Raw genomic sequence first — 21,856 nt, forward strand, 5'->3', positions numbered from 1 at the left:
TGGGCTGCTAGAATTGTTACATTCTATGATCCTAACAGACCCAGGGAACATGGTAGAAATTCGAGTTTAGTATGCCTGAACTCAGAATAATAAAATACATCTTTTAGTAAAGTTTATTTTAATATTCTGTGTTTGCAAATACCACTTTTAGAAAGTTGGTATTTGCTTGCCTGACCATTTCAGCCTGCCTCTGCTATGATGTGTATCTGCCTGTCTGGTTGTGTAAGTGGCAGGGCTGGGGAACCCCAGAGGGGCAGGGCTAGGTAGCCTGGTGGTGAATAGGAAGATTGGCAGCCAGATGGGTGGGAGGAGTACACCTGGGCTCTGAACAGGGTAGTGCTCTGCTACCACAATGCTGGCTCCACCTCCTGCGGAGCAGCTGATGTCTCTGCCCTGCACCCTGAATAGAAAGGCAGAGTCATGTCAACAGAGTGCTCAAGAACTGGTTTGGACTGGGCAAAGGCCCCTCAACCCCAGAGGAACAAAGGAATTAGGGGTATAAGTATTGGGACCCTGCTCCCAAGAAATTAGATCCTGCTGAAACAAGAAGAACCTCTGCCAGAGGAAAAGGAACTGGGAAAGCTGTAGGAGGAGTACTGTCACTGACCTGGGGGATTGGCCTGCAGTGGTTGCCTTGCTGCTGAAGGAGAGGAGAAAGACTACTAAAGACTTTGCTTCAACTTGTGCTTTAAAAAGATCTCCAAGGGCTTGAACTGAGCTTGCCCCCTTAACGAAGTCCCAGGACCAGTGGACTTCACCCCCAGCTCCCCAAAGTCTTTTGGAAGTGCCTGCTGCTGTTGTTGGGCCTTCTGAGGGACTGCGTGTCGCAAGGAGCTGGAAGCGCGACGCAAGGAAGAGAAGCGTGCCGCCGTCGGAGCCGCTGTCGTCGCATCTCGCAAAGGGTGTCGCCGCTGCAGCATCGCATCGAGCGGAAGCGTCTCGCATCATCCGGAAGTGTCTCGCAACGCCGAAGAAGCGTGTTGCCATCGCAGCCATCGTAGCTGTCGCATTGCACCGCATCGAGAGAAGAGTCTCGCATCGAGGAGGAAGCGTGTCACCATCGCAGCCATCGTAGTTGTCGCATTGCACCGCATCCAGAAAAGCGCCTCGCATCCACAGAGAAGCGTGCCGCCGTCGGAGCCGCGGAAGGGGTGTCGCCGCTGCAGCATCGCATCGAGCGGAAGCGTTTCGCAACGTCGGAGAAGAGTGCCGCTGCCAAGGCCGCTGTCATCGCATCTCGTCAAGGGTGACGCCGCTGTAGCGGACGCATCGAGTCGAGCCTTCTCGCAACATCGGAGAAGCGTAACGTATCTGGAAGATCCCGTCTTTATTTCTTTTGCACCAAGAACTTCAACGCCTCTGCATCGCTGCAACACTTTCGTTGCCCTGCATGTCGCATCTAAGGTACATTGACTTAAAGTGTCGCATTTAAGAACTTAAGAGAAACTAAGCAATCTTCTACCAACTAAGCAACCGTATTGTGTATTTTTAATCGTTTAATGGTCTTGTGATAATCCTATATAAAGAATCCTTATTTTTAATATAAAAACCTGTATGGTGTCCATTTGTAGTGTTGTCACTTGGTTACTGTATGTGTTCACAAATGCTTAACCTATAACGCTCTGAGATAAGCCTTGTCTGCTCGCGCCAAGCTACCTAGAGGATGAGCAGGGGTTATTTTTAGGAGTGTAACCCCTTACCCTGACTAGAGGAAAGGTTCCCTGCTTGTCACAAGTACCTACCTGTGCCAACAAGATAACCCGGATTCTAACAGTGGTGAAATCCCATCGCCATCACCAGGTGCAGACATACCCGCTCTTGGCCCGGTCTTGTCCCAAGCATGTCCGCGTGCATCCCCTGCAGCAGGAGTCAGTGATGCGCTATGAAGCACTGTGGTGGTGAAATCTCGTCTGCACCACCAGGTGCAGACGAGCCCACTCTTGGCCCAAGCGTGTCTTGCATGCATTTGCGTGCAGCAGGAGTCATCGATGCGCTGTGAAGCACTCTGGTGGTGAAATCCCGTCTCCACCACCAGGTGCAGACGAGCCCGCTCTTGGCGCAGTCTTCGCCCAGGTGTACCACGCGTGCATCCCGTGCAGCAGGAGTCAGCGACACGCTATGAAGCACTGTGATGGTGAAATCCCGTCTCAACCACCAGGTTCAGAAGACCCCGCTCTTGGCTCGGTCTTCACTCAAGCGTGTCTGCCTGCATCCCGTGCAGAAGGAGTCAGCGACTCCACCACCAGGTGAAGATGAGCCCGCTCTTCGCCCAAGTGTGTCCCGCATGCATCCTGTACAGCAAGAGTCAGCGACGCGCTATGAAGCACTGTGGTGGTGAAATTCCATCTCCACCACCAGGTGCAAACGAACCTGCTCTTGGCCCAAGCGTGTCCCGTGGACATTTCCGTGCAGCAGGAGTCCGCGAAACACTATGAAGCACTGTGGTGGTGAAATCCCATCTCCACCACCAGGAGCAGACGAGCCTGCTCTTGGCCCAGTCTTCGCCTAAGCGCGTCACGCATGCATCCCGTGCAGCAGGTGTCAGCGATGCGCTATGAAGCACTGTGCTGGTGAAATTCCATCTCCACCACCATGTGCACACAAGCCCGCTCTTGGTCCAGTCTTCACCCAAGCTTCTCCCACGTTCATTCCATGCAGCAGGAGTTAGCGGCGTGCTATGAAGCACTGTGGTGGTGAAATCTCATCTCCACCACCAGGTGCAGACGAGCTCGCTCTTAGTCCGGTCTTCACCCAAGCGTGTCCCGTGTGCATCCTGTGCAGCAGGAGTCAGCGGCGTGCTATTGTATTGTATTGTATAGGGCATTTATATAGCGCAACCATCACCCAACGGGTATCCTGGCGCTCAGAGACAAAGGTGGAAAAAAACGTAAAAAGTAATCAATTCAGCTAAACAAGGGGTTGCTGTCTGTTCAAGGCGAATAACCAAGTCTTGAGGCCTCTTCTAAACCCCATCAAGGATCCGGCCAGCCTTAAGTCCTGGGGGATCTTGTTCCAGAGACGTGCGGCTGCCGTGCTGAAGGCCCTGCCTCCCATCCTAGCTAGTTTGATTTTAGCGATAGAGGCTAGGCCTTGATTGGATGATCGAAGAGGTCTTTTGGGTTCATACCATGAGAAGCGCTCTCGCAGAGGAAGCGGCCCAGTATTGTGTAGGGCCTTATAGACCAAGACCAAGGATTTAAAGTTAATTCTGTCTTTTACAGGCAGCCAATGCAGATCCCTCAGGGCCTGTTGCACAGAGGAATCGCGCTGTTGATTCAGTGCCAGTTTGGCTGCCATAGACTGGATTCGTTGTAGCCCCTGCCCAGTGTATTGGGGAGCACCCAAATACAAGGAGTTACAATAATCCAGTCTGCTCAGGATTACACTCTGGACCACTAAAGGCCTTGCCTCGCTGGGTAAGAGTGGAAGAAATTGGCGGAGGGCTCTCAGCAAGGAGAGACAGGTGCTGATGGTTTTGTTGGCCTGAGTAAGCATCTGGAGGTTCTCATCTACCATGACCCCCAGGTTGCGGACCGTTTTAGCAGCTACTATAGGGATATCCTCTGGTCGGAGCCTGAACTCACCCAGAAGAGGGTTTTGTATTCTAGCAGCATGACATAGCAGCAGCTCCGTTTTCTCGGCGTTCAGCTGCAGTGAGTTGGTCTTCAGCCAGTCTATGACCAGCCCCATGCATTCCTGAAAAGATCTTATGGAAACCGAGTCTTCCCCTTCGAGGGAAAAAAACAATTGGATGTCGTCCGCATAGTTGACCACTTTGATCCCGAAAGATTTTATAATGGGGATCAGTGGACTAAGGTATACATTAAAAAGGATCGGGCTGATTGCCGAGCCCTGAGGTACACCGTAGCGGACCGGGGACCAGGGGGAGGTGTAGGGAGTGATCATGACTGCCTGCTGCCGGCCCTCTAAATAGGAGCGCATCCATTCCAGGCCGCTTCCCTTGACCCCTAGCTCTGTCAGTCTTGACAACAGTACAGCATGGCTGACCGTATCAAACGCAGCCGACATGTCTAACAGCACTAGTACTGAAGACTTTCCTTTGTCGGCTCGCATACGGAGTTCGTCCATTACCGTTGTCAAGGCAGTTTCCGTTCCATGTCCCGGTCGAAAGCCGAACTGATCACTGTCCAGCAGTAGATTTGCTTCCAGATAGTTAGACAGGGATTTGCTAACCACCTTTTCCAGAATTTTAATTGGAAAAGGCAGTAGAGAAATGGGACGGAAGTTAACGGGTAGCTTGGGGTCGAGAGAGGGCTGTTTGGCTTTTTATGAAGCACTTTGGTGGTTAAATCCTGTCTCCACCACCAGGTGCAGACGAGCCCGCTCTTGTCTCGGTCTTCACTCAAGCGTGTCCGCATGCATCCCATGCAGCAGGAGTCAGCAACTCCACCACCAGGTGCAGATGAGCCCGCTCTTGTCTCGGTCTTCAACCAAGCATGTTGCGCATGCATCCCGTGCAGCAGGAGTCAGCGACATGCTATGAAGCACTGTGGTGGTGAAATCTCTTCTCCACCACCAGGTGCAGATGAGCCCGCTTTTGGTCCGGTCTTCACCCAAGTGTGTCCCGCATGCATCCCGTGCAGCAGGAGTGAGCGGTGTGCTATGAAGCACTGTGGTGGTGAAATCTTGTCTCCACCACCAGGTGCAGACGAGCCCTCTCTTGGTCTGCTCTTCACTCAAGCGTGTCTTCGTGCATCCCATGCAGCAGGAGTCAGCGACTCAACCACCATGTGCAAATGAGCCCGCTCTTCACCCAAGTGCGTCCCGCATGCATCCCGTGCAGCAGGAGTCAGCGACGCGCTATGAAGCACTGTGGTGGTCAATCAAAGACATTTCTAAAGCGCACTACATACCCGTAGGGTCTCAAGGCGCTGGGGGTAGGGGGGGTGCCGCTACTGCTCGAACAGCCAGGTCTTCAGCTTCTTCCTGAAGGAGAGGTGGTCTTGGGTCAGGCGCAGGTCGGTCGGGAGGGAGTTCCAGGTCTTGGCGGCCAGGTAGGAGAAGGACCTTCCTCCTGTAGTCGTTCTTCGGATGCGGGGGACCGCGGCGAGGGCGTGGTTGGCTGAACGGAGGTGGCGTTTGGGAGCGTAGAAGTTGATTCGGCTGTTGAGGTAGCTCGGGCCTTGGTCGTGTAGGGCTTTGTGTGCGTGGGTGAGGAGGCAGAAGGTGATTCTTTTGTTGACGGGGAGCCAGTGTAGGTCTCTCAGATGTCCGGAGATGTGGCTGGTTCGTGGGATGTCGAGGATGAGTCTGGCTGAGGCGTTCTGGATCCGCTGGAGTCTCTTCTGGAGCTTGGCGGTGGTACCGGCGTAGAGGGCGTTGCCGTAGTCCAGTCGGCTAGTGACGAGGGCCTGGGTGACGGTCTTCCTGGTCTCGGTGGGGATCCACCAGAAGATCTTCCGTAGCATGCGTAGGATGTTGAAGCACGCCGAGGAGACGTTGTTGACTTGTCTGGTCATGGAGAGGGAGGAGTCCAGGATGAAGCCCAGGTTGCGTGCATGGTCTGTCGGTTTGGGTGCGGTGCCCAGGGCGGGAGGCCACCAGGAGTCGTCCCAGGCGGAGGGTGAAGAGCCCAGGATGAGGACCTCCGTCTTGTCTGAGTTCAGTTTCAGGCGGCTGGTCGTCATCCACTCGGCTACCTCTTTCATCCCTTCGTGCAGGTTGGCTCTTGCGGCGGCGGGGTCGTTGGTCAGGGAGAGGATCAGCTGGGTGTCGTCGGCGTAGGAGATTATGCTGAGGTTGTGTTGGCGTGCGATGGCCGCGAGGGGGCTCATGTAGATGTTGAAGAGGGTGGGGCTCAGCGAGGATCCTTGGGGGACGCCGCAGATGACTTCGGTGGCCTCTGACTTGTACGGTGGTAGGCGGACTCTCTGTGTTCTTCCGTCGAGGAAGGAGATGATCCATTCCAGAGCCTTGTCCTGGATTCCGACGTTGCTGAGGCGCTGTACTAGGGTGCGGTGGCAGACAGTGTCGAATGCCACGGAGAGGTCTAGGAGGATGAGGGCCGCTGTTTCTCCGTTGTCCATCAGGGCTCGGATGTCATCGGTGGCGGCGATGAGGGCGGTCTCGGTGCTGTGGTTGGCTCGGAAGCCAGACTGTGAGGGGTCGAGGGATCCATTCGTCTCGAGGAAGGCGGCCAGCTGCTTGTTGACGGTCTTCTCGATGACTTTGGCTGGAAACGGGAGGAGCGAGATGGGGCGGTAGTTCTTGAGTTCGGTGGGGTCCGCTGTGGGTTTCTTGAGTAGAGCGCTGAGTTCGGCGTGCTTCCAGCTCTCGGGGAAGGTGGCGGTGTCGAAGGATGTGTTGATGATGTCTCGCAGGTGGGGTGCGATGACAGCGTCGGCCTTGTTGAAGACGTGGTGAGGGCAGGGGTCGGTCGGTGATCCGGAGTGGATGGAGTTCATCGTGCGGATGGTGTCTTCGGTGCTGATCGGGGTCCAGGCGTGGAGGGTGGTGGTGGGGGGTGGTTGTTCTGTCGTGGTGTGCGTTGGTTGGTTGTTGAAGCTGTTGTGTATGTCCGCGATCTTGTTGTGGAAGTATGAGGCGAGGGAGTTGCAGAGGTCTTGCGATGGGGTGATGTTGTTGTTTCCTGCGCTGGGTGGTGAAATCTTATCTCCACCACCAGGTGCAGACGAACCCGCTTTTGGTCCGGTCTTCACCCAAGTGTGTCCCGTGTGCATCCTGTGCAGCAGGAGTCAGCGGCATGCTATGAAGCACTGTGGTGGTGAAATCTTGTCTCCACCACCAGGTGCAGACGAGGCCGCTCTTTGTCCGGTCTTCACTCAAGCGTGTCCAAGTGCATCCCATGCATCAGGAGTCAGTGGCGTGCTATGAAGCACTGTGGTGGTGAAATCTCGTCTCCACCACCAGGTGCAGACGAGCCCGCTCTTGATCCGGTTTTCACCCAAGCGTGTCCTGCGTGCATCCTGTGCAGCAGGAGTCAGCGGCGTGCTATGAAGCACTGTGGTGGTGAAATCTTGTCTCCACCACCAGGTGCAGACGAGGCCGCTCTTGGTCTGGTCTTCACCCAACCATGTTCAGCGTGCATCCCGTGCATCCCATGCATCCCGTGCAACAGGAGTCAGCGGCATGATATGAAGAACTGTGGTGGTAAAATCTTGTCTCCACCACCAGGTGCAGACGAGGCTGCTCTTAGTCTGGTCTTCACCCAACCATGTCCGGCATGCATCCCGTGCATCCCGCGCATCCCGTGCAGCAGGAGTCAGCGACGTGCTATGAAGCACTGTGGTGGTGAAATTGATGGAGCAGGTAAAATGTTTCCTTTTTATATACCTAATTCATTTATATATGTTTGTATTAAAATGACTAATGATTAATCATAATAATTAATAGAGTGTTGTTTAAGAAATTAATCAACCTTATTAACCGAGAGAATATACGTGGGATTGCTTTGCATGGCTAAAGATAATATGTAAACTAAGTCTGTATGCATATTAATAGGATAAACGTTGCTTATGTTATGTTATCGTGAATTCCGCTTAAATAAACCAGTAATAATGGCTTTGGACGTGGCATATGGCTAGATAAATGCACACACATATGGGTATTAGCAAGGGAAATAACACTGTTTAACCATTTCAATGTATTAATGACGTTTTTGTGTTTCTTTGCTTAAGTTGACCATATGGGCCTGCTATAAAATGGCCGCCGACTGAATCAGACCTTACGTAGTAAAAGCAATGAAGGGAATGGAGAAACGCGCCTGCGCAAACCTCAGCAGCTGCGACCTGCCGGTGAACTGTCATCGCTGTGCCCATCAAGGCTGCACCAGGCGAAAAGCCAACCCTTCAATACAAATTGTTGCGACCTAAACCATGAATTGCCAACGTTCCCATACATTCGTTTTGGAACTTTTAGCCTGTGGGGACGACATTGAATGTTTCCTAATGAATTAGGATGTACTTTGATTGACCAATGAGAAGCTCTGGAAAAGAAGATTGTGACCTTTGAATGTACATTTTTTGTATAAATAATAGTAGACTAGAGAGGGTCGTTCGGAACGCACACCACCATATCCAGTATCTTGATGTTATGCTGACGGAGAGGACGGTGACTCTGCATGATAGAACAGAACTTTGACGATTTGACTGAGGACCAGATTCTGACTTAGAAAACGACAAATAGCCAGAATAGGTAAATATGACAAAAGATGAAATTTACTATTTAGGTTTAAACCTGCACTTAATTTAGATAAAGAAAGATTAAATTGAATGTATGTGTTGTGTTGCTCTTTCATTGAAATGTATTATTGATTGAGTCAGAGAATTAAGGAGTCATTAAGCTAATTCCAACTAAATGATTCATCAACCAAGGTTGTGCTCTCCTTGATGGGAGGAGGAGGAGGAGGAGGAGAAAGGGGATTCTCCTGTTAGGTGATGTTAGCGAGTTCCCATCAAGGGGAAAGCAGTGTAGTTCGGAACCCAAATGTCTTATCCCCTTTTCTGAATAAAAAAATACGGATAGTTTGATTAGAATGAATGTTGGTGTTATGGGCCCCACCAACATGTGATGTGTATGTGTGTGTGTGACTGAGACATCACTCTGTCCGTGGTAGAAAGGGGAAATTGAGGAACATGAACTGCAGCAAAATCTCGTCTCCATCACCATGTGCACACAAGCCCGCTCTTTCTCCGGTCTTCACCCAAGTGTGTCCCGCGTGCATCCCGTGCAGCAGGAGTCTGTGGCGTGCTATGAAGCACTGTGGTGGTGAAATCTCGTCTCCACCACGAGGTTCAGAAGAGCCCGCTCTTGGCTCGGTCTTCACTCAAGCGTGTCCCACGTGCATCCCGTGCAGCAGGAGTCAGCGACTCCACCAGCAGGTGCAGATGAGCCCACTCTTCACCCAAGCGCGTCCCGCATGCATCCCGTGCAGCAGGTGTCAGCAATGCGCTATGAAGCACTCTGGTGGTGAAATCTCGTCTCCACCACCAGGTGCAGGTGTGCCTGCTTTTGGTCTGGTTTTCTCCCAAGCGTGTCCCACATGCATCCCGTGCAGCAGGAGTCAGCGGCGTGCTTTGAAGCACTGTGGTGGTGAAATCTCGTCTCCACCACCAGGTGCAGACGAGGCCGCTCTTGGTCCGGTCTTCACCCAAGCATGTCCCACGTGCATCCCATGCAGCAGGAGTCAGCGGCGTGCTTTGAAGCACTGTGGTGGTGAAATCTCGTCTCCACCACCAGGTGCAGACGAGCCCGCTCTTTGTCCGGTCTTCACCCAAGCATGTCCCACGTGCATCCCGTGCAGCAGGAGTCAGTGGCGTGCTTTGAAGCACTGTGGTGGTGAAATCTCATCTCCACCACCAGGTGCAGACGAGCCCGATCTTGGTCCGGCCTTCACCCAAGCGTGTTCCCCGTGCATTCCGTGCAGCAGGAATCAGCGGCGTGCTATGAAGCACTGTGGTAGTGAAATCTCGTCTCCACCACCAGGTGCAGATGAGGCCGACATTACGTAAAGGGCAGTACTAAAATGTTGCTTGCATTGTTAACCAATCAAATTATTAATTTCCACACTACACCTACTGACCCACAATTTTCATTGGCTTTTGACAACACGATTTGTTGCACAGAAGAAATTGTACGTTTTATGAATGCAAAAACTAGAAAATACAATGGACTGCTTCTGCACAGTCTTAACACGGACATAGCAGTGGATGTTTAGCTCATAACCTTCCAATGTTTCAAAACACTCCCGCTTCAGCAAGGAAGTTAGAAATAATTTACATTTCATATGCAGAGGCAAGACACGAACATTTACTGCTTGTATACAAGAAATAAACGAGCAATTTCCAGTAATGTGACCAAATGCGGCCTAGATATGCTAACTCAGCCAAAGCTATGTTAAGCATAATGGGGCATATCATCAAGGGCAATATCGCTGCTTTAGCGGCACTTTTTGCAGCTAAAGCGGCGATATTTTTATCACCCTATCAGCAAGCTGTCGCTAACAGCTGTTAGCGACAGTTTACTGGGAATAGCGTCCCTTTTCAGCATGCCTCCGATCGCATCGCAAATGAGATGCAAAGGAGGCGTGCCTGACAAGACTCCCTTGGGAAAATATCGCTAACCCAGCTTCGTCATATTGACAAGGAGGGTTAGCGATATTTAAAATCACGTTAAGTATGCCTTAACGCAGGAATTTAATGTCTGTTAAATTCCTGACTAAGGCATACCTAACATGGGGGGTGGATTCTGTGGCTAAGACCACAGGCCCTATCATCTAGGATATCGCCGTTTTCCACCATGGAAAACGGCGATATCCACACTATCTCTGGAATTTTTATCGCCTCGGCTATGCATGTTGTTGATAATGCGCTAACCGGGCTATAAATTCCAGAGATAGCCGGCGATAAATATGCAAGCGCTGACTGCGCTTTGCGATATTTATCGCCAGACCTTGATAATATGCCCCTATGTTTTCTTAATGAGAATTTGTTTCTCACAATGAAATACTAGACTTTGACTTGCAGGTCTGAGTTACAAACTCCTCATCTGCTGGTGGGCTGGTCATTGTTTTTGTGTCTGTGTCAGATTGTTTCTTCTCTGATGGTCGCTCAGGCTGCCGAGAAGCATGGTGAGTGATGGAGTCAGCCATCTGTCATTCCATGATCCCTGAGAAGGGTGTACAGCTGGTATCATGTGTTGGTTGCACCTGTGTTCCCCCAGGAAAGATTTGATGGCCAGTGCAGCATTCTCACCCTCGGCTCTGGCAATGTCAGCAATAGTGTGTGGTCTGCGCATAAAATGCTTTTCATTCGCATTTTAGATTAGTGCCATCTGTGTGGGGTTGTGAGGGGTTTCATCCTCATTGATGCTAAATGGGCTACAAATTCTTCCCCTTGAAATGGTGAGCCATAGCCAACCGTCAGCCACTTCATTAGCCCATCGATGGCCAGCATTGTCTCAACTTTCAGTATCACTTACTGGTCTTCCAGAAATCCACACGCAGAGGTTACAGGGCCATAGTTGTATCAACGAGGGGTGTTTACTCCTGGGGCCTTCGTACTCTAGGCCCTCAATGTAGGGACCAAGCCCCCTTTTAGCCCCTGCCGCTCAGACTAGCAAGACAGAGCAGCCTAAATCTTATTTGGGGTCCCACATTTATGAAAGGAGAAAATAGGGGAAAAGAAACGGCACCCTTACTCTATCGGCGCACACTTTTTACATCCATGGTAAATATAGATACATATTTTGATGTGTAACTTGTTTTCATCTTACATGGGTAAGTTTAAATGTATTTGTAGTTCAGAATGTTTCTTTGCCTGCCCATGCTACAGTTTCATTGTACCTTATGTTTTTAGGTCTCGCGTGGCGTTGCAGCGTAAAGCGCTGCTCGCCTTGGCAAGATTTATTGTTAACGAGGAGTTTTAGAAAAGGGCTTTAAGCCCCACCCCTCATTTCCACTGGCTGACATCACCATTTATGCTAAACGGTGGGCTGCCATTGGAAATTAGGGTTTTGGGTTCACACCCTTTTGTTTCCGACCCGGAGGCCTGCTTTGCTGCTGTCGCAAAGCACTTTTTTATCATTTTATTGACCTCAAATGGTTGAAAGGCTGAGTGGACCCGCCGGGATTTGAACCTGTGACCATGAGGTCGAACACAGGCCCCTGCAGTGGATGCATTTGATGTTTTCGCTCAGGTAGGTCAGATAGGGGTGTACACTGCTTTTTCAGTGTAGTGGCACTGTGAGCACGGGACCCATGTCTGGACATATACCAATGTCACATAGAGGGCAAGGTATGGGCATGGGTAGAGGGCATCAAACACACAAAAGGTGCTTCTCCCAGCAGTCAGCAGTGTGCCTCAGACCTATCAGGAATGTAAGGTGGGATGAAGACGCTAAGTGTGCAATCCTTGGTGTCTAGAATGGATACTGCTATGAAGTATTATAAATGGTCAGTTGTGTAGGAAGCAATTCACAGCAGCATGGTTCAAGAACTCTATGGCCCTGATTACAAATCCGGGTGTGGAGGGTCTCAAAATGACCGGGGCCAGGAGCACCTGTTCAAGATTGTAAATCTATCCCTACTCCACGTACCTGCTGTTCAGGCTTGGAATTGGGAGTGGCATGGCCAGGCCTGCACAGCATCTGCAGTGTGATTCTGGGCTCAGTTCCCTACAGACATTGCTGCTTTAACCTCAAGGAATATCATATCTGGGAAGGAACAGAAGGGGAGACAGGAGGGGTTGATCTGCACCGGTTCAACTACGAGTCTGGGGGTTTCTGCCCATGAGGACACCGCTTCATACAATTTGTGATCCAGGCCTTTATTTTTTCAGATCTAGGAATTGATATAGATGGAGAGAACGTGATTTGCCAAGGATCAAACAATGCAATCAAACATGTCAGTCTCGTTGGATAAGAAACAGAATCCACTGGATGAAGCACTCACTGTTCACGCGCACACATGTCCATGTACACATGGAGTCATACAGTGTCCTCTCTAGAACTGCAGTCTATCAATTAATCAATCAACCAACTAGTTTTTGTAAAGCGCTGCTTATCACCCCAGGGGGTATCCAGGCGCTGTGTTTTGGGTTTCAGTGGAAGAGCCAGGTCTTGCGTTCTCTCCTGAAGTGGCTGAGCGAAGGTGCAGTGCATTGGTGGAGAGGGAGGGTGTTCCATGTTTTGGTGGCGAGGTGAGAGAACGAGTGCCCTCCAGTACGACTTTGGAGGATGCAAGTAGTCTGTGCGAGGGCGAGGGGTGAAGAGCACAGGATCCTGGTGGGTTGGTGGAAGGTCAGGCGGTGGTTCTGGTAGTGTGGTCCAATGTTGTGGAAGGCCTTGTATGTGGGACAGGAGCTTGAATTGGCATCTCTTGTGGATGGGGAGCCAGTGGAGGTGTTGATGTGTTGGGTGATGTGTGTTCTTTTGGTTAGGTTGAAGATCAGTCTGGCTGCTGCATTTTGTATCTTCTGTAGACTTTGCACAAGTTCGAAGTTTGTGCCCCATAAAGAGGAGTGCTAGTCACGTTGGCTGGTGATGGGGGCCTGTGTCAATGTTTTCCTGGTGCTGGTGGGGAGCCATCTGAAGAGTTTTCGGAGCTTGCAAATGGTGCTGAAGTAGGCTGATGTGATAGAGTTGACCTGGCGTATCATGATGAACTTGCTGTCCAGTATGATGCCGAGGTTGCAAGAGTGGTCTTTTGATGTGGGGGTTGGTCCGAGCTCCGGTGGCCACCAGGAGTCATTTCAGACGGTTGTGTGTCTGCTGAAGATGAGGACTTCCGTCTTGTCTGTGCTGAGCTTGAGGCAGTTGTCTTTTATCCATGTCGCTAGGTTCTTCGTGCAGCTGTGAAAGTTGGCCTTAGTCTGGGTGGGGTTAGTTTAGTAAAAGGACTAGTTGGGTGTCGTCGGCGTAGGAGATGATTCTGATGTTGTGAGAGCTGACGATGTCTGCGAGAGGAGCCATGTAGACGTTGAAGAGGGTGAGGCGGAGAGATGAGCCCTGCGGTACTCCACAGATAGTCGGCTTGGGGTGTGAGGCAAAGGGGGAGGCCGACTCTCAAGCTGCGCCCTGTGAGGAACGACGCTATCCATCTGAGGGCATTGCTTGAGATTCCTATCTGGCGAAGTCATTGGATGAGGGTGTGATGTGACACTGTGTCGAAGGCTGCGGAGAGGTTGAGGAGAATGAGGGCGGCGGTTGCACCTCTGTCTAGTGGGGCTCGGATGTCCTCTGTTGCTGTGATGAGGGCTGTCTCTGTGCTGTGGTGCAGCCTATGACTCATTGGTCACAGATTTGGTTTTGGAGAAATAACGCAAGGCCCGAGCCCTCCCACTGGCACTACCCACCACATGCAGATTCAGGAGGCACACACGGTGGGGTGGGCAGCATGGTACCTATTGCCACCCAGAACCCTTTTCTGACAGGATCCAGCAACACAGGTGTGGCAGAAAGTTGTAAGATCAATGTCTGGTTTCTAAGCACTATTGATTGTGACAAAAGACACACTGAACACACAGACGAGATGGAGTAATGCAGACGGAATCAACTCCAGTGAACAAGTCCACCACCTGCAGATGACAGCTGAACCAAAGGATGCAACCCGAACCACCAGCAAAAGTAACTGCTGAGCATTGCACCATGCACCAATTACAGAAGACTGTCTTATTGCAAAACACTATAGTAAATATAGATTCTACAGAAGTATATACATCACGGTATACAAAGATGTTCACTAGATATATCAGTATACACCAAGGGTATTTAGAGACAACTAAAGAGGACGAGATGTATACTAAATATATATGCATTATAAACAACAACAGCACACACCACATATTAAGTAAAACCGCAATATCTATATATTGAAATTCCTAATCAGTCAGTCAAAAGTCTTTATTCGGTTTAAGTGCAAACCATAAAAGCATACTACATAACATAGTATATAAAAAGAGTTGAAGGTACATAATTCATTTTGAACAATCAATAGCTCCTAAATACCTATAAACACATCCAATAGGACAGTTAAAAACAATTCCATTTAAAAAACGATAAAAAGAGGGTATACATAATATGATTATACAATCATTTCCTCAAAAATCTCATAACAGCAGATACAAAATTTGCAATGTTAAAAGTTTCCCAAACGTCAGTTAGCATTTGAAGGTAGAGAAGGGCAGGTCTCACCTGCACAAAGCCTTTGTTTTTTAAAATAGGGAGTATAAAACGTTTCCCTTTTGTCAATGAAGTGTTCACAGAAAAAAAGGAAGTGTGTGATATCTTGTTGTGAAAAATTATCACAGGTACAAGGGCCAAGATCCTCTACCTTTTCCATCCTTTCTGTTCTCCAATAAGTAGATGCAATGGGTTAAGTCTAAATCTAGTCAATAGGAAACTGTGATTTTTATTTGTGACGTATCCTAGATATGGTTCCATGGATGGTGTTGTTTTACATAGCTGGTGAGCCCTTACAGTTACCTTTGACAGCTCACTCTCTTCCCTGTCCATGGTGGCTATACGCAAAAACATTTCCTTACACCATTTTATATCTCCTTTCACTAGAGCTTCTGGTGATTGATATATTTCTGGGCGGCCCAACTTTGTTGCCAGTTTCTGAATGTATTTCAGCCAGGGTATACATAACCCATAGTCAAGTGACATACAATCTTTCATGATGATACGGTTAAGCAGTAGGTCAGGATTTAACCAGATGCTTATCCATTTCAGTAACGGTGCCACAGCAATAGAATCTTCCACAAAGCCAATTCCAAGCTCCTGATGGGTATTGTAATTGGCAGTTGTTTTCGGGACTGATAAGAGGTTTTTTAAAAACCTATCTTCAACAATCTGTATGTTTTTTACATTCTTTATGCCCCATAGCTCGGCGCCATACATAGCTAGAGAGAAGCACTTGGCTCTATATATTTGAATAAGGGCCTTCATTGGCCTGGCTCCTAACTTTCAGGCAAAACCCAATACGGCCAGAGTCGCTCTGGTTAATACGATTTTTTTCTCTGTAATTTGGGTTCCCCAGGATCCTTGGTCGTCAAAAAGTACACCCAGGTAAGGGAATGACGACACCCTAGATAGTGTATGCCCCTCACATTTGAAGGTTTTAGTCTTTAAGGATTTTTGTCCAATGGCCATTACATGCGAATTTGGGAAGTTGACGCTTAGGTCCAGCGCCTTCATAAAACCCGCAAAAGAGTCTAGCAGTAATTGAAGACCCACTGCCATTCTTGCGAGTAAGGCGTCGTCGTCCGCGTATAAAAGTGCGGGAATCAGGCATTTCCCTGCACGTGGAATATCTTTACATGAAGCAATTAGGGCATGGTCTAGATTATTTATGTATAGAGTAAAGAGCAGGGGTGCCAAAATGCACCCCTGTCTAACTCCATTAGATATAGGTATATCTTCCGTACAAGTGCCCTGTTGATCGTACCTGACCGTAGCCGATAAGTCCCTATGTAGGTCAGCTAAGAAGTAGACGATGTTTTTGTCTACTCCATAGGATAAGAGCAAAGACCACAGTTTTGACCTGTTTACACGGTCAAAGGCCGAAGACAGGTCCAGAAAGGCTACCAATAATACTCCCTTCTTAGCCACCGTATATTTACCTATTAGTAGTTGCAAGTTCAGGCATTGATCTATAGTACCCATCCCTTTTCTGAAGCCGTACTGGGCCATAGAGAGTGTTCCAGATTCCTCTAGCCAGCCAATCAGTTGGCCAAGGACCACCCTACCCAGTACTTTCACAGAAGAATCTATTAGGGATATCGGGCGGTAGCAACTCGGGTCATCTCTATCGCCCTTTTTGTATATGGGTATAATAACTGATCGCGCCCAAGTAGAGGGCAGACCCAAATGGCAGGCATTGACAAAGACATTAAATAAAATCTTAGACCAAGTTTTTACGTCTGATTTAAAAAGGTCTGCTGGGACTCCGTCGGGTCCCAGAGCCTTATTACTTGTCATTTGCATGATGGCGTGTGTGACTTCCAGTTCTGTGAAGGTCAAAGTATATTTCTCCATGTTTAAAATTGGGCCTTCCAACATCCCGTTTCCATCATACACCTGTTTAAAATGACTGTGCCATTTTTTTTCTTGGATACCGCAGTCAAGCTCACTATTGCTTTTATCCTGAAAAAAGGGCTTACTTTGTGCCTTTTTGTAAACATTCCTGAGGGCAGCAATTTCCGCTTTGTCAGGCGGCACGGCTTTCAGCGCTACCATCAACTTCCGTTGGGCTATTGAGCAATTATGATCAAACCATTTTCCCCGTTTCTGGGTTGCCCCTTCCAAACTTTCTTAAGGTCACTATCGACCTGGGAGCAGATTCTACCGTATGCTACTAAGACCTCATCTCCTATGATGCCATCTTTCAGACAAGTGGACATTTCATCCCCAACCTTTCCCATCAGATTTTCCTTAAAGTCCTTCGGTACCACACGGCACCATTTCAGGCGACGCGTTTGATCGGTGGGCCTTATATCCAAAATTCCAGCAGTCAGGATGTCAGATTCTTTTTTCCTTAAATCATCAGATAAAGTCGCCTGAACAGGGTTGTGATCACCATAAGTAGTCCAGCTAACTTTATACTGGCTCACCCTACTAACTAAATTTATGCTCACAAAAATATAATCAATAGTGGACCCCAGGCCGCTTCCTTTGTATGTTGGGATATCTCCTGTATATTTGGTGGGGTAGATCAAATCATTTCCAGCGATCAGGTCTTCTAAGTACAGACCCTGCGGGGTGTGTTCAAAATGAATGTTTTCTTGGTTTGGTGGGCCTAAACTGTCCCAAACAAAACAATTACCTAAGCAACAATGAACATTAAAATCACCAAGCACAATAACCGAATAGAGGTTCGTACTGTTGACATTATACATTTCCAAGAAATCATATAGACTGACTAAATGTTCGTTAGGCGTACTCTTAGCAAAAGAATTATAAAAATTGACAATAAGCCAATTCCCATTTAAGTTAGTTTGAATTTCCACTGCAATGCAATATGGCGAGCCTGTCTCCACTTTAGTATAAATCCCTTCAATTTTTAATGAAATAAGGGTTAAGAGACCGCTCTTTGCCCTCCCCCTAGAAGAAACAACTGCAGCCGACCAAAAAGCCGCATACCCATCCAACAAAAAAGTGTTTTCCGTGTCCCAAGTCTCTTGTAGCCCAATAATTTCACAATCTGATAAACAGTTCCTCCACTGTGGATCATTAGCTTTACTATTCAGCCCAGCGATGTTCCAACTGAGGACCCTGGTACCTGGACGTTGGGCCGGCACTCCCACCAAACCATCAGTGATGCCACCATGGGCATCCCCCTCTGTATTCGTGACATTTCGGGTACCACCCTCCCCAGTGCACACTGAATTTTCATTTGTCCCGTGATCCTCCTCCATGGTCAAAATAGGAGCTTCTATGGCAGGTGTAAGATGGTCCCGGCCATAATCGAGTCAATCGTTTGAATCTAGATCACTCAATGGTTGATAACGATTGAATGTGGCAACACCATGGGCAATCCGCCCTCCAGAACCAGTTTCTCTGCCCCTGCGTAAATCGTTTATGGGCTGCTTTGTGCGATATCTATAGAAATAACCCAGTGGGCGAAGTGTGATACCCTGGTCAGTATATGGCAGTGAGGATGCTCTTATTAGGGCATTATTAACTAAGAATGGGTTACTGAAGTTCATAATGACGCAGTCCCCCTTAATATTCTTATGTGAACGCCCTATCCATGAGACTCTCCTGGTGGTTAATATCAGGTGTGATAGCTCTACTGGGAACCCACACTCTTTGTTTAACCACGAAACAGTTTTGTTCTTTAAGGATTCGTGGGATTCTGGCTTGTTTGGCAAACCAGCCTCTATGAGAGGTGGGACATTAGTCAGCACTGCCACGAGTGGGGCACACTCAGGAGGTAAGTCTGGTTGTGCACCAACCATACGACTAGGCCTTAATTCCCTCTTACTCCCTGGGCATGTATCTAGAGAAGGAGTTTTAATCACGGTTGTCAGGGGCACAGCATCTGCAGGTTCAACTAAACTGGGTCCTTCCTTGAGGGGCTTGTGTAGCTCGTTTATTCCCCTCTGGCCCCTTGCAGCAGTGCTAGCATTTGCAGTTTTATCACTACGGGGACCCAGGAGGTTTCGTAAACTTTCAATTTCTGCCGATAACACACCAATTTTGGCCACTAGGGGTTCAACTATCTTGGAAATTTTGGCCTCCATAATGCCAATCAGGCAATCTATTTGTTCTGGATCTATTTTAGTTATGGCGTTGTTTAACAGAGCCTCCTTTAAACTATCTCCATTTATGGGCGAAGGACCTATTTTCTTATTACTATTTCGGCCACCCCCCGTTTAAGTTGTGTATGCTTACGAGGTCTCAACACTCTCTGAGTTGCCAGAACCAAGGACTCCTCTAGTGGAGCCTCATTGGTGTCTTTTAGATCAGCCATGTTAACTTGAATCTGCTCTATTTCAGGAGATAGAGGAACTAGATCTGCCAAATTTACCAGGTCGTGTTGTTCAGTACTGCAGCTAACACCATGAGAGGGGGGAGATAATGTAGTGGGCGTGCTGATCAGTAAGGGGGAAGTAGCACCCTGGCCCAGTGATTTACGTCTTTCATTATTAATTTTAGTAACGACTTTCACCAGATAATTATCTAGTGTTGCAACAGAGGAAGGTGTTTTGCCTATTGTGGATTTCAACATTTTCACAAATACCTCGGGATGTTTAAATGTTTAATTTTAAAAATACCAGACTATAAAGGCGCCTACACGAACAAATGATGACAGAATAAATCAATAAGGGAATTAATCAGCTCCTTGTCCTATATATCGCCACTCATACTCTATAAGACGATGAAACTCGCCAAGTCCAACAGAAAGGTAACAGGGACGAATACCTGACGCCTAGTAACGTGGCCCGTCCCGGCCTCCTTGTGCCTCTGAGGGCCATAGAGGGCCCGCCCTTGTCCCGGGCTTAGCCCGGCGCGTCCCGTGACGCGGAGGGAGCCGCGTTCTTTTGTGCGCCTCCGGGCGCGTAGGTGGCGTCAGCCGCCGCTAAGGAGCCTGGGAGCTGTAGTCTCCCCCCGCTCTCGGCCGCGAGGTGTAGTGGCGGCGGCGGGGGAGACACACAGCGTGAGGGGCCCAGGAGCGGCGGCAGCAACACAGGCACGACAGGACAGCAGCAAGGTCCCCCAATCGGTAAGGCGAGCCTCTGGTTTGGATTCCCGCTCCCCCGAGGGAGCTGCGTTCTTTTGTGCGCCTCCGGGCGCGTGGGTGGCGTCAGCGGCCGCTAAGGAGCCTGGGGGCTGTAGTCTCCCCCACTTTCGGCCGCGAGGTGTAGTGGCGGCGGCGGGGGAGACACACAGCGTGAGGGGCCCAGGAGCGGCGGCAGCAACACAGGCACGACAGGACAGCAGCAAGGTCCCCCAATCGGTAAGGCGAGCCTCTGGTTGGGATTCCCGCTCCCCCGAGGGAGCCGCGTTCTTTTGTGCGCCTCCGGGCGCGTGGGTGGCGTCAGCCACCGCTAAGGAGCCTGGGAGCTGTAGTCTTCCCCCGCTCTCGGCCGCGAGGTGTAGTGGCGGCGGCGGGGGAGACACACAGCGTGAGGGGCCCAGGAGCGGCGGCAGCAACACAGGCACGACAGGACAGCAGCAAGGTCCCCCAATCGGTAAGGCGAGCCTCTGGTTTGGATTCCCGCTCCCCCGAGGGAGCCGCGTTCTTTTGTGCGCCTCCGGGCGCGTGGGTGGCGTCAGCCGCCGCTAAGGAGCCTGGGAGCTGTAGTCTTCCCCCGCTCTCGGCCGCGAGGTGTAGTGGCGGCGGCGGGGGAGACACACAGCGTGAGGGGCCCAGGAGCGGCGGCAGCAACACAGGCACGACAGGACAGCAGCAAGGTCCCCCAATCGGTAAGGCGAGCCTCTGGTTTGGATTCCTAATCGATATTTGATGTTTTCATTTATTTAATATTGACATAGGGTGAAACCAATGCATCCATGGCTCCAGGGCACATGGACATGTGCCTAACAGCTGATAAATGCAGCCAGGATGCACCATGACGTCACCGCGTCACCATGACACTCCATAACGTCAGCATGGTGTCACCATGATGTCACTATGATGCGGAGAGTTCTCTAGGACCACCAGCAAATGTATCTTGCCCTTGTCGAATGAATGTATTTTATACAATGTTGGTGAGTTTACAGTCCAGACGTGGGCAGAGAACACATAGTGAATTCACTTCCCAAAATCTGCCTGACGCAAACATACAGATGGTGTTCCAAGATAATCGCCTAATTTTCGACAATAATATTCCATGTATGTTATTAGTTTGTAAATTATCCGTTTGGTCCGATGTATCAAGTGACAACCTCTGCATGTTGGCGCTAGAGAAAGACGGATTTAAATAGATCTGTCTGAAGTGTTATCTGTTCAGAAACATTGGGAGCAGGACGGTGAGTCCTCTGTACAGAGACTGTCTCAGCCGCAAATGTTAATTCACCATAACATTAATAATGTAATAGATTATTGCAAGTTTGTAGTCTGTCAAAAAATCATTCAGGTCCCACCGAGATTTGAACTCGGATCGCTGGATTCAGAGTCCAGAGTGCTAACCATTACACCATGGAACCTCCGGTAGAACATATCACCGTCTGAGACAAGTTCATCTTCAGTGCAGGTCTTTACTGATGTAGTCATCTTTCCAGTCACCGAGAGTCTCCTTAACATTTTTACGTTCGCATTTAAAACAAAGCTCGAGGTGTAATTAAAAAGGGGCTTTTACAAGGATCCCTACAGACACCCAGAGCTCCTGCCTGTGTTCTTTTTAAGAGGTCACATACTCATCACATCCGGTTTTAAACGTCCTCTGACCCAAATCCTGTCATTGCTGCACACTTCTAGTGCAAGAGGACAGCAGAGCTTCTCAGGGATCCCTGCAGGAGTCCAGCGGTTCTTCTCAGGGATCCCTTCAGGAGGTCAGAGGTTCCTCTCAGGGATCCCTTAAGAAGGTCAGCAGTACTTCTGAAGGAATCCCTTCAGGAGGTCAGATGCTCTTCTCAGGGATCCCTGCCGGAGGACAGCTGCTGCTCTCAGGGATTCCTTCAGTGGGACAGCAGATTTTTTCAGGGATTCCTTCAGTAGGTCTGCCTCTCATCTCAAGGATCCCTTCAGAAGGTCATCTGCTCATCTCAGGGATCCCTTCAGGAGGTCAGCAGATTTTCTCAGGGATCCTTTCAGGAGGACAACTGCTCTTCTCAGGGATCCCTTCAGGAGGTCAGCTGCTCATCTCAGGGATGCCTTCAGGGGTTTAGCGGTTCTTCTCAGGGATCCCTTCAGGGGTTTAGCAGTTCTTCT

General features: G+C 49.5%; 1 non-coding gene across 1 annotated transcript; it reads right to left on the reverse strand.

Annotated features, from left to right (window-relative positions):
• Positions 1-21,060: 21,060 nt before the first annotated feature.
• TRNAQ-CUG (transfer RNA glutamine (anticodon CUG)) lies at positions 21,061-21,132 on the reverse strand. Its single transcript has one exon. It is a non-coding gene; the product is annotated as a tRNA-Gln (tRNA).
• Positions 21,133-21,856: the final 724 nt, after the last annotated feature.

The sequence above is a fragment of the Triturus cristatus genome, chromosome 4_1 (genome assembly GCF_964204655.1).
Source record: "Triturus cristatus chromosome 4_1, aTriCri1.1, whole genome shotgun sequence".
Classification (NCBI taxonomy): Eukaryota; Metazoa; Chordata; class Amphibia; order Caudata; family Salamandridae; genus Triturus; species Triturus cristatus.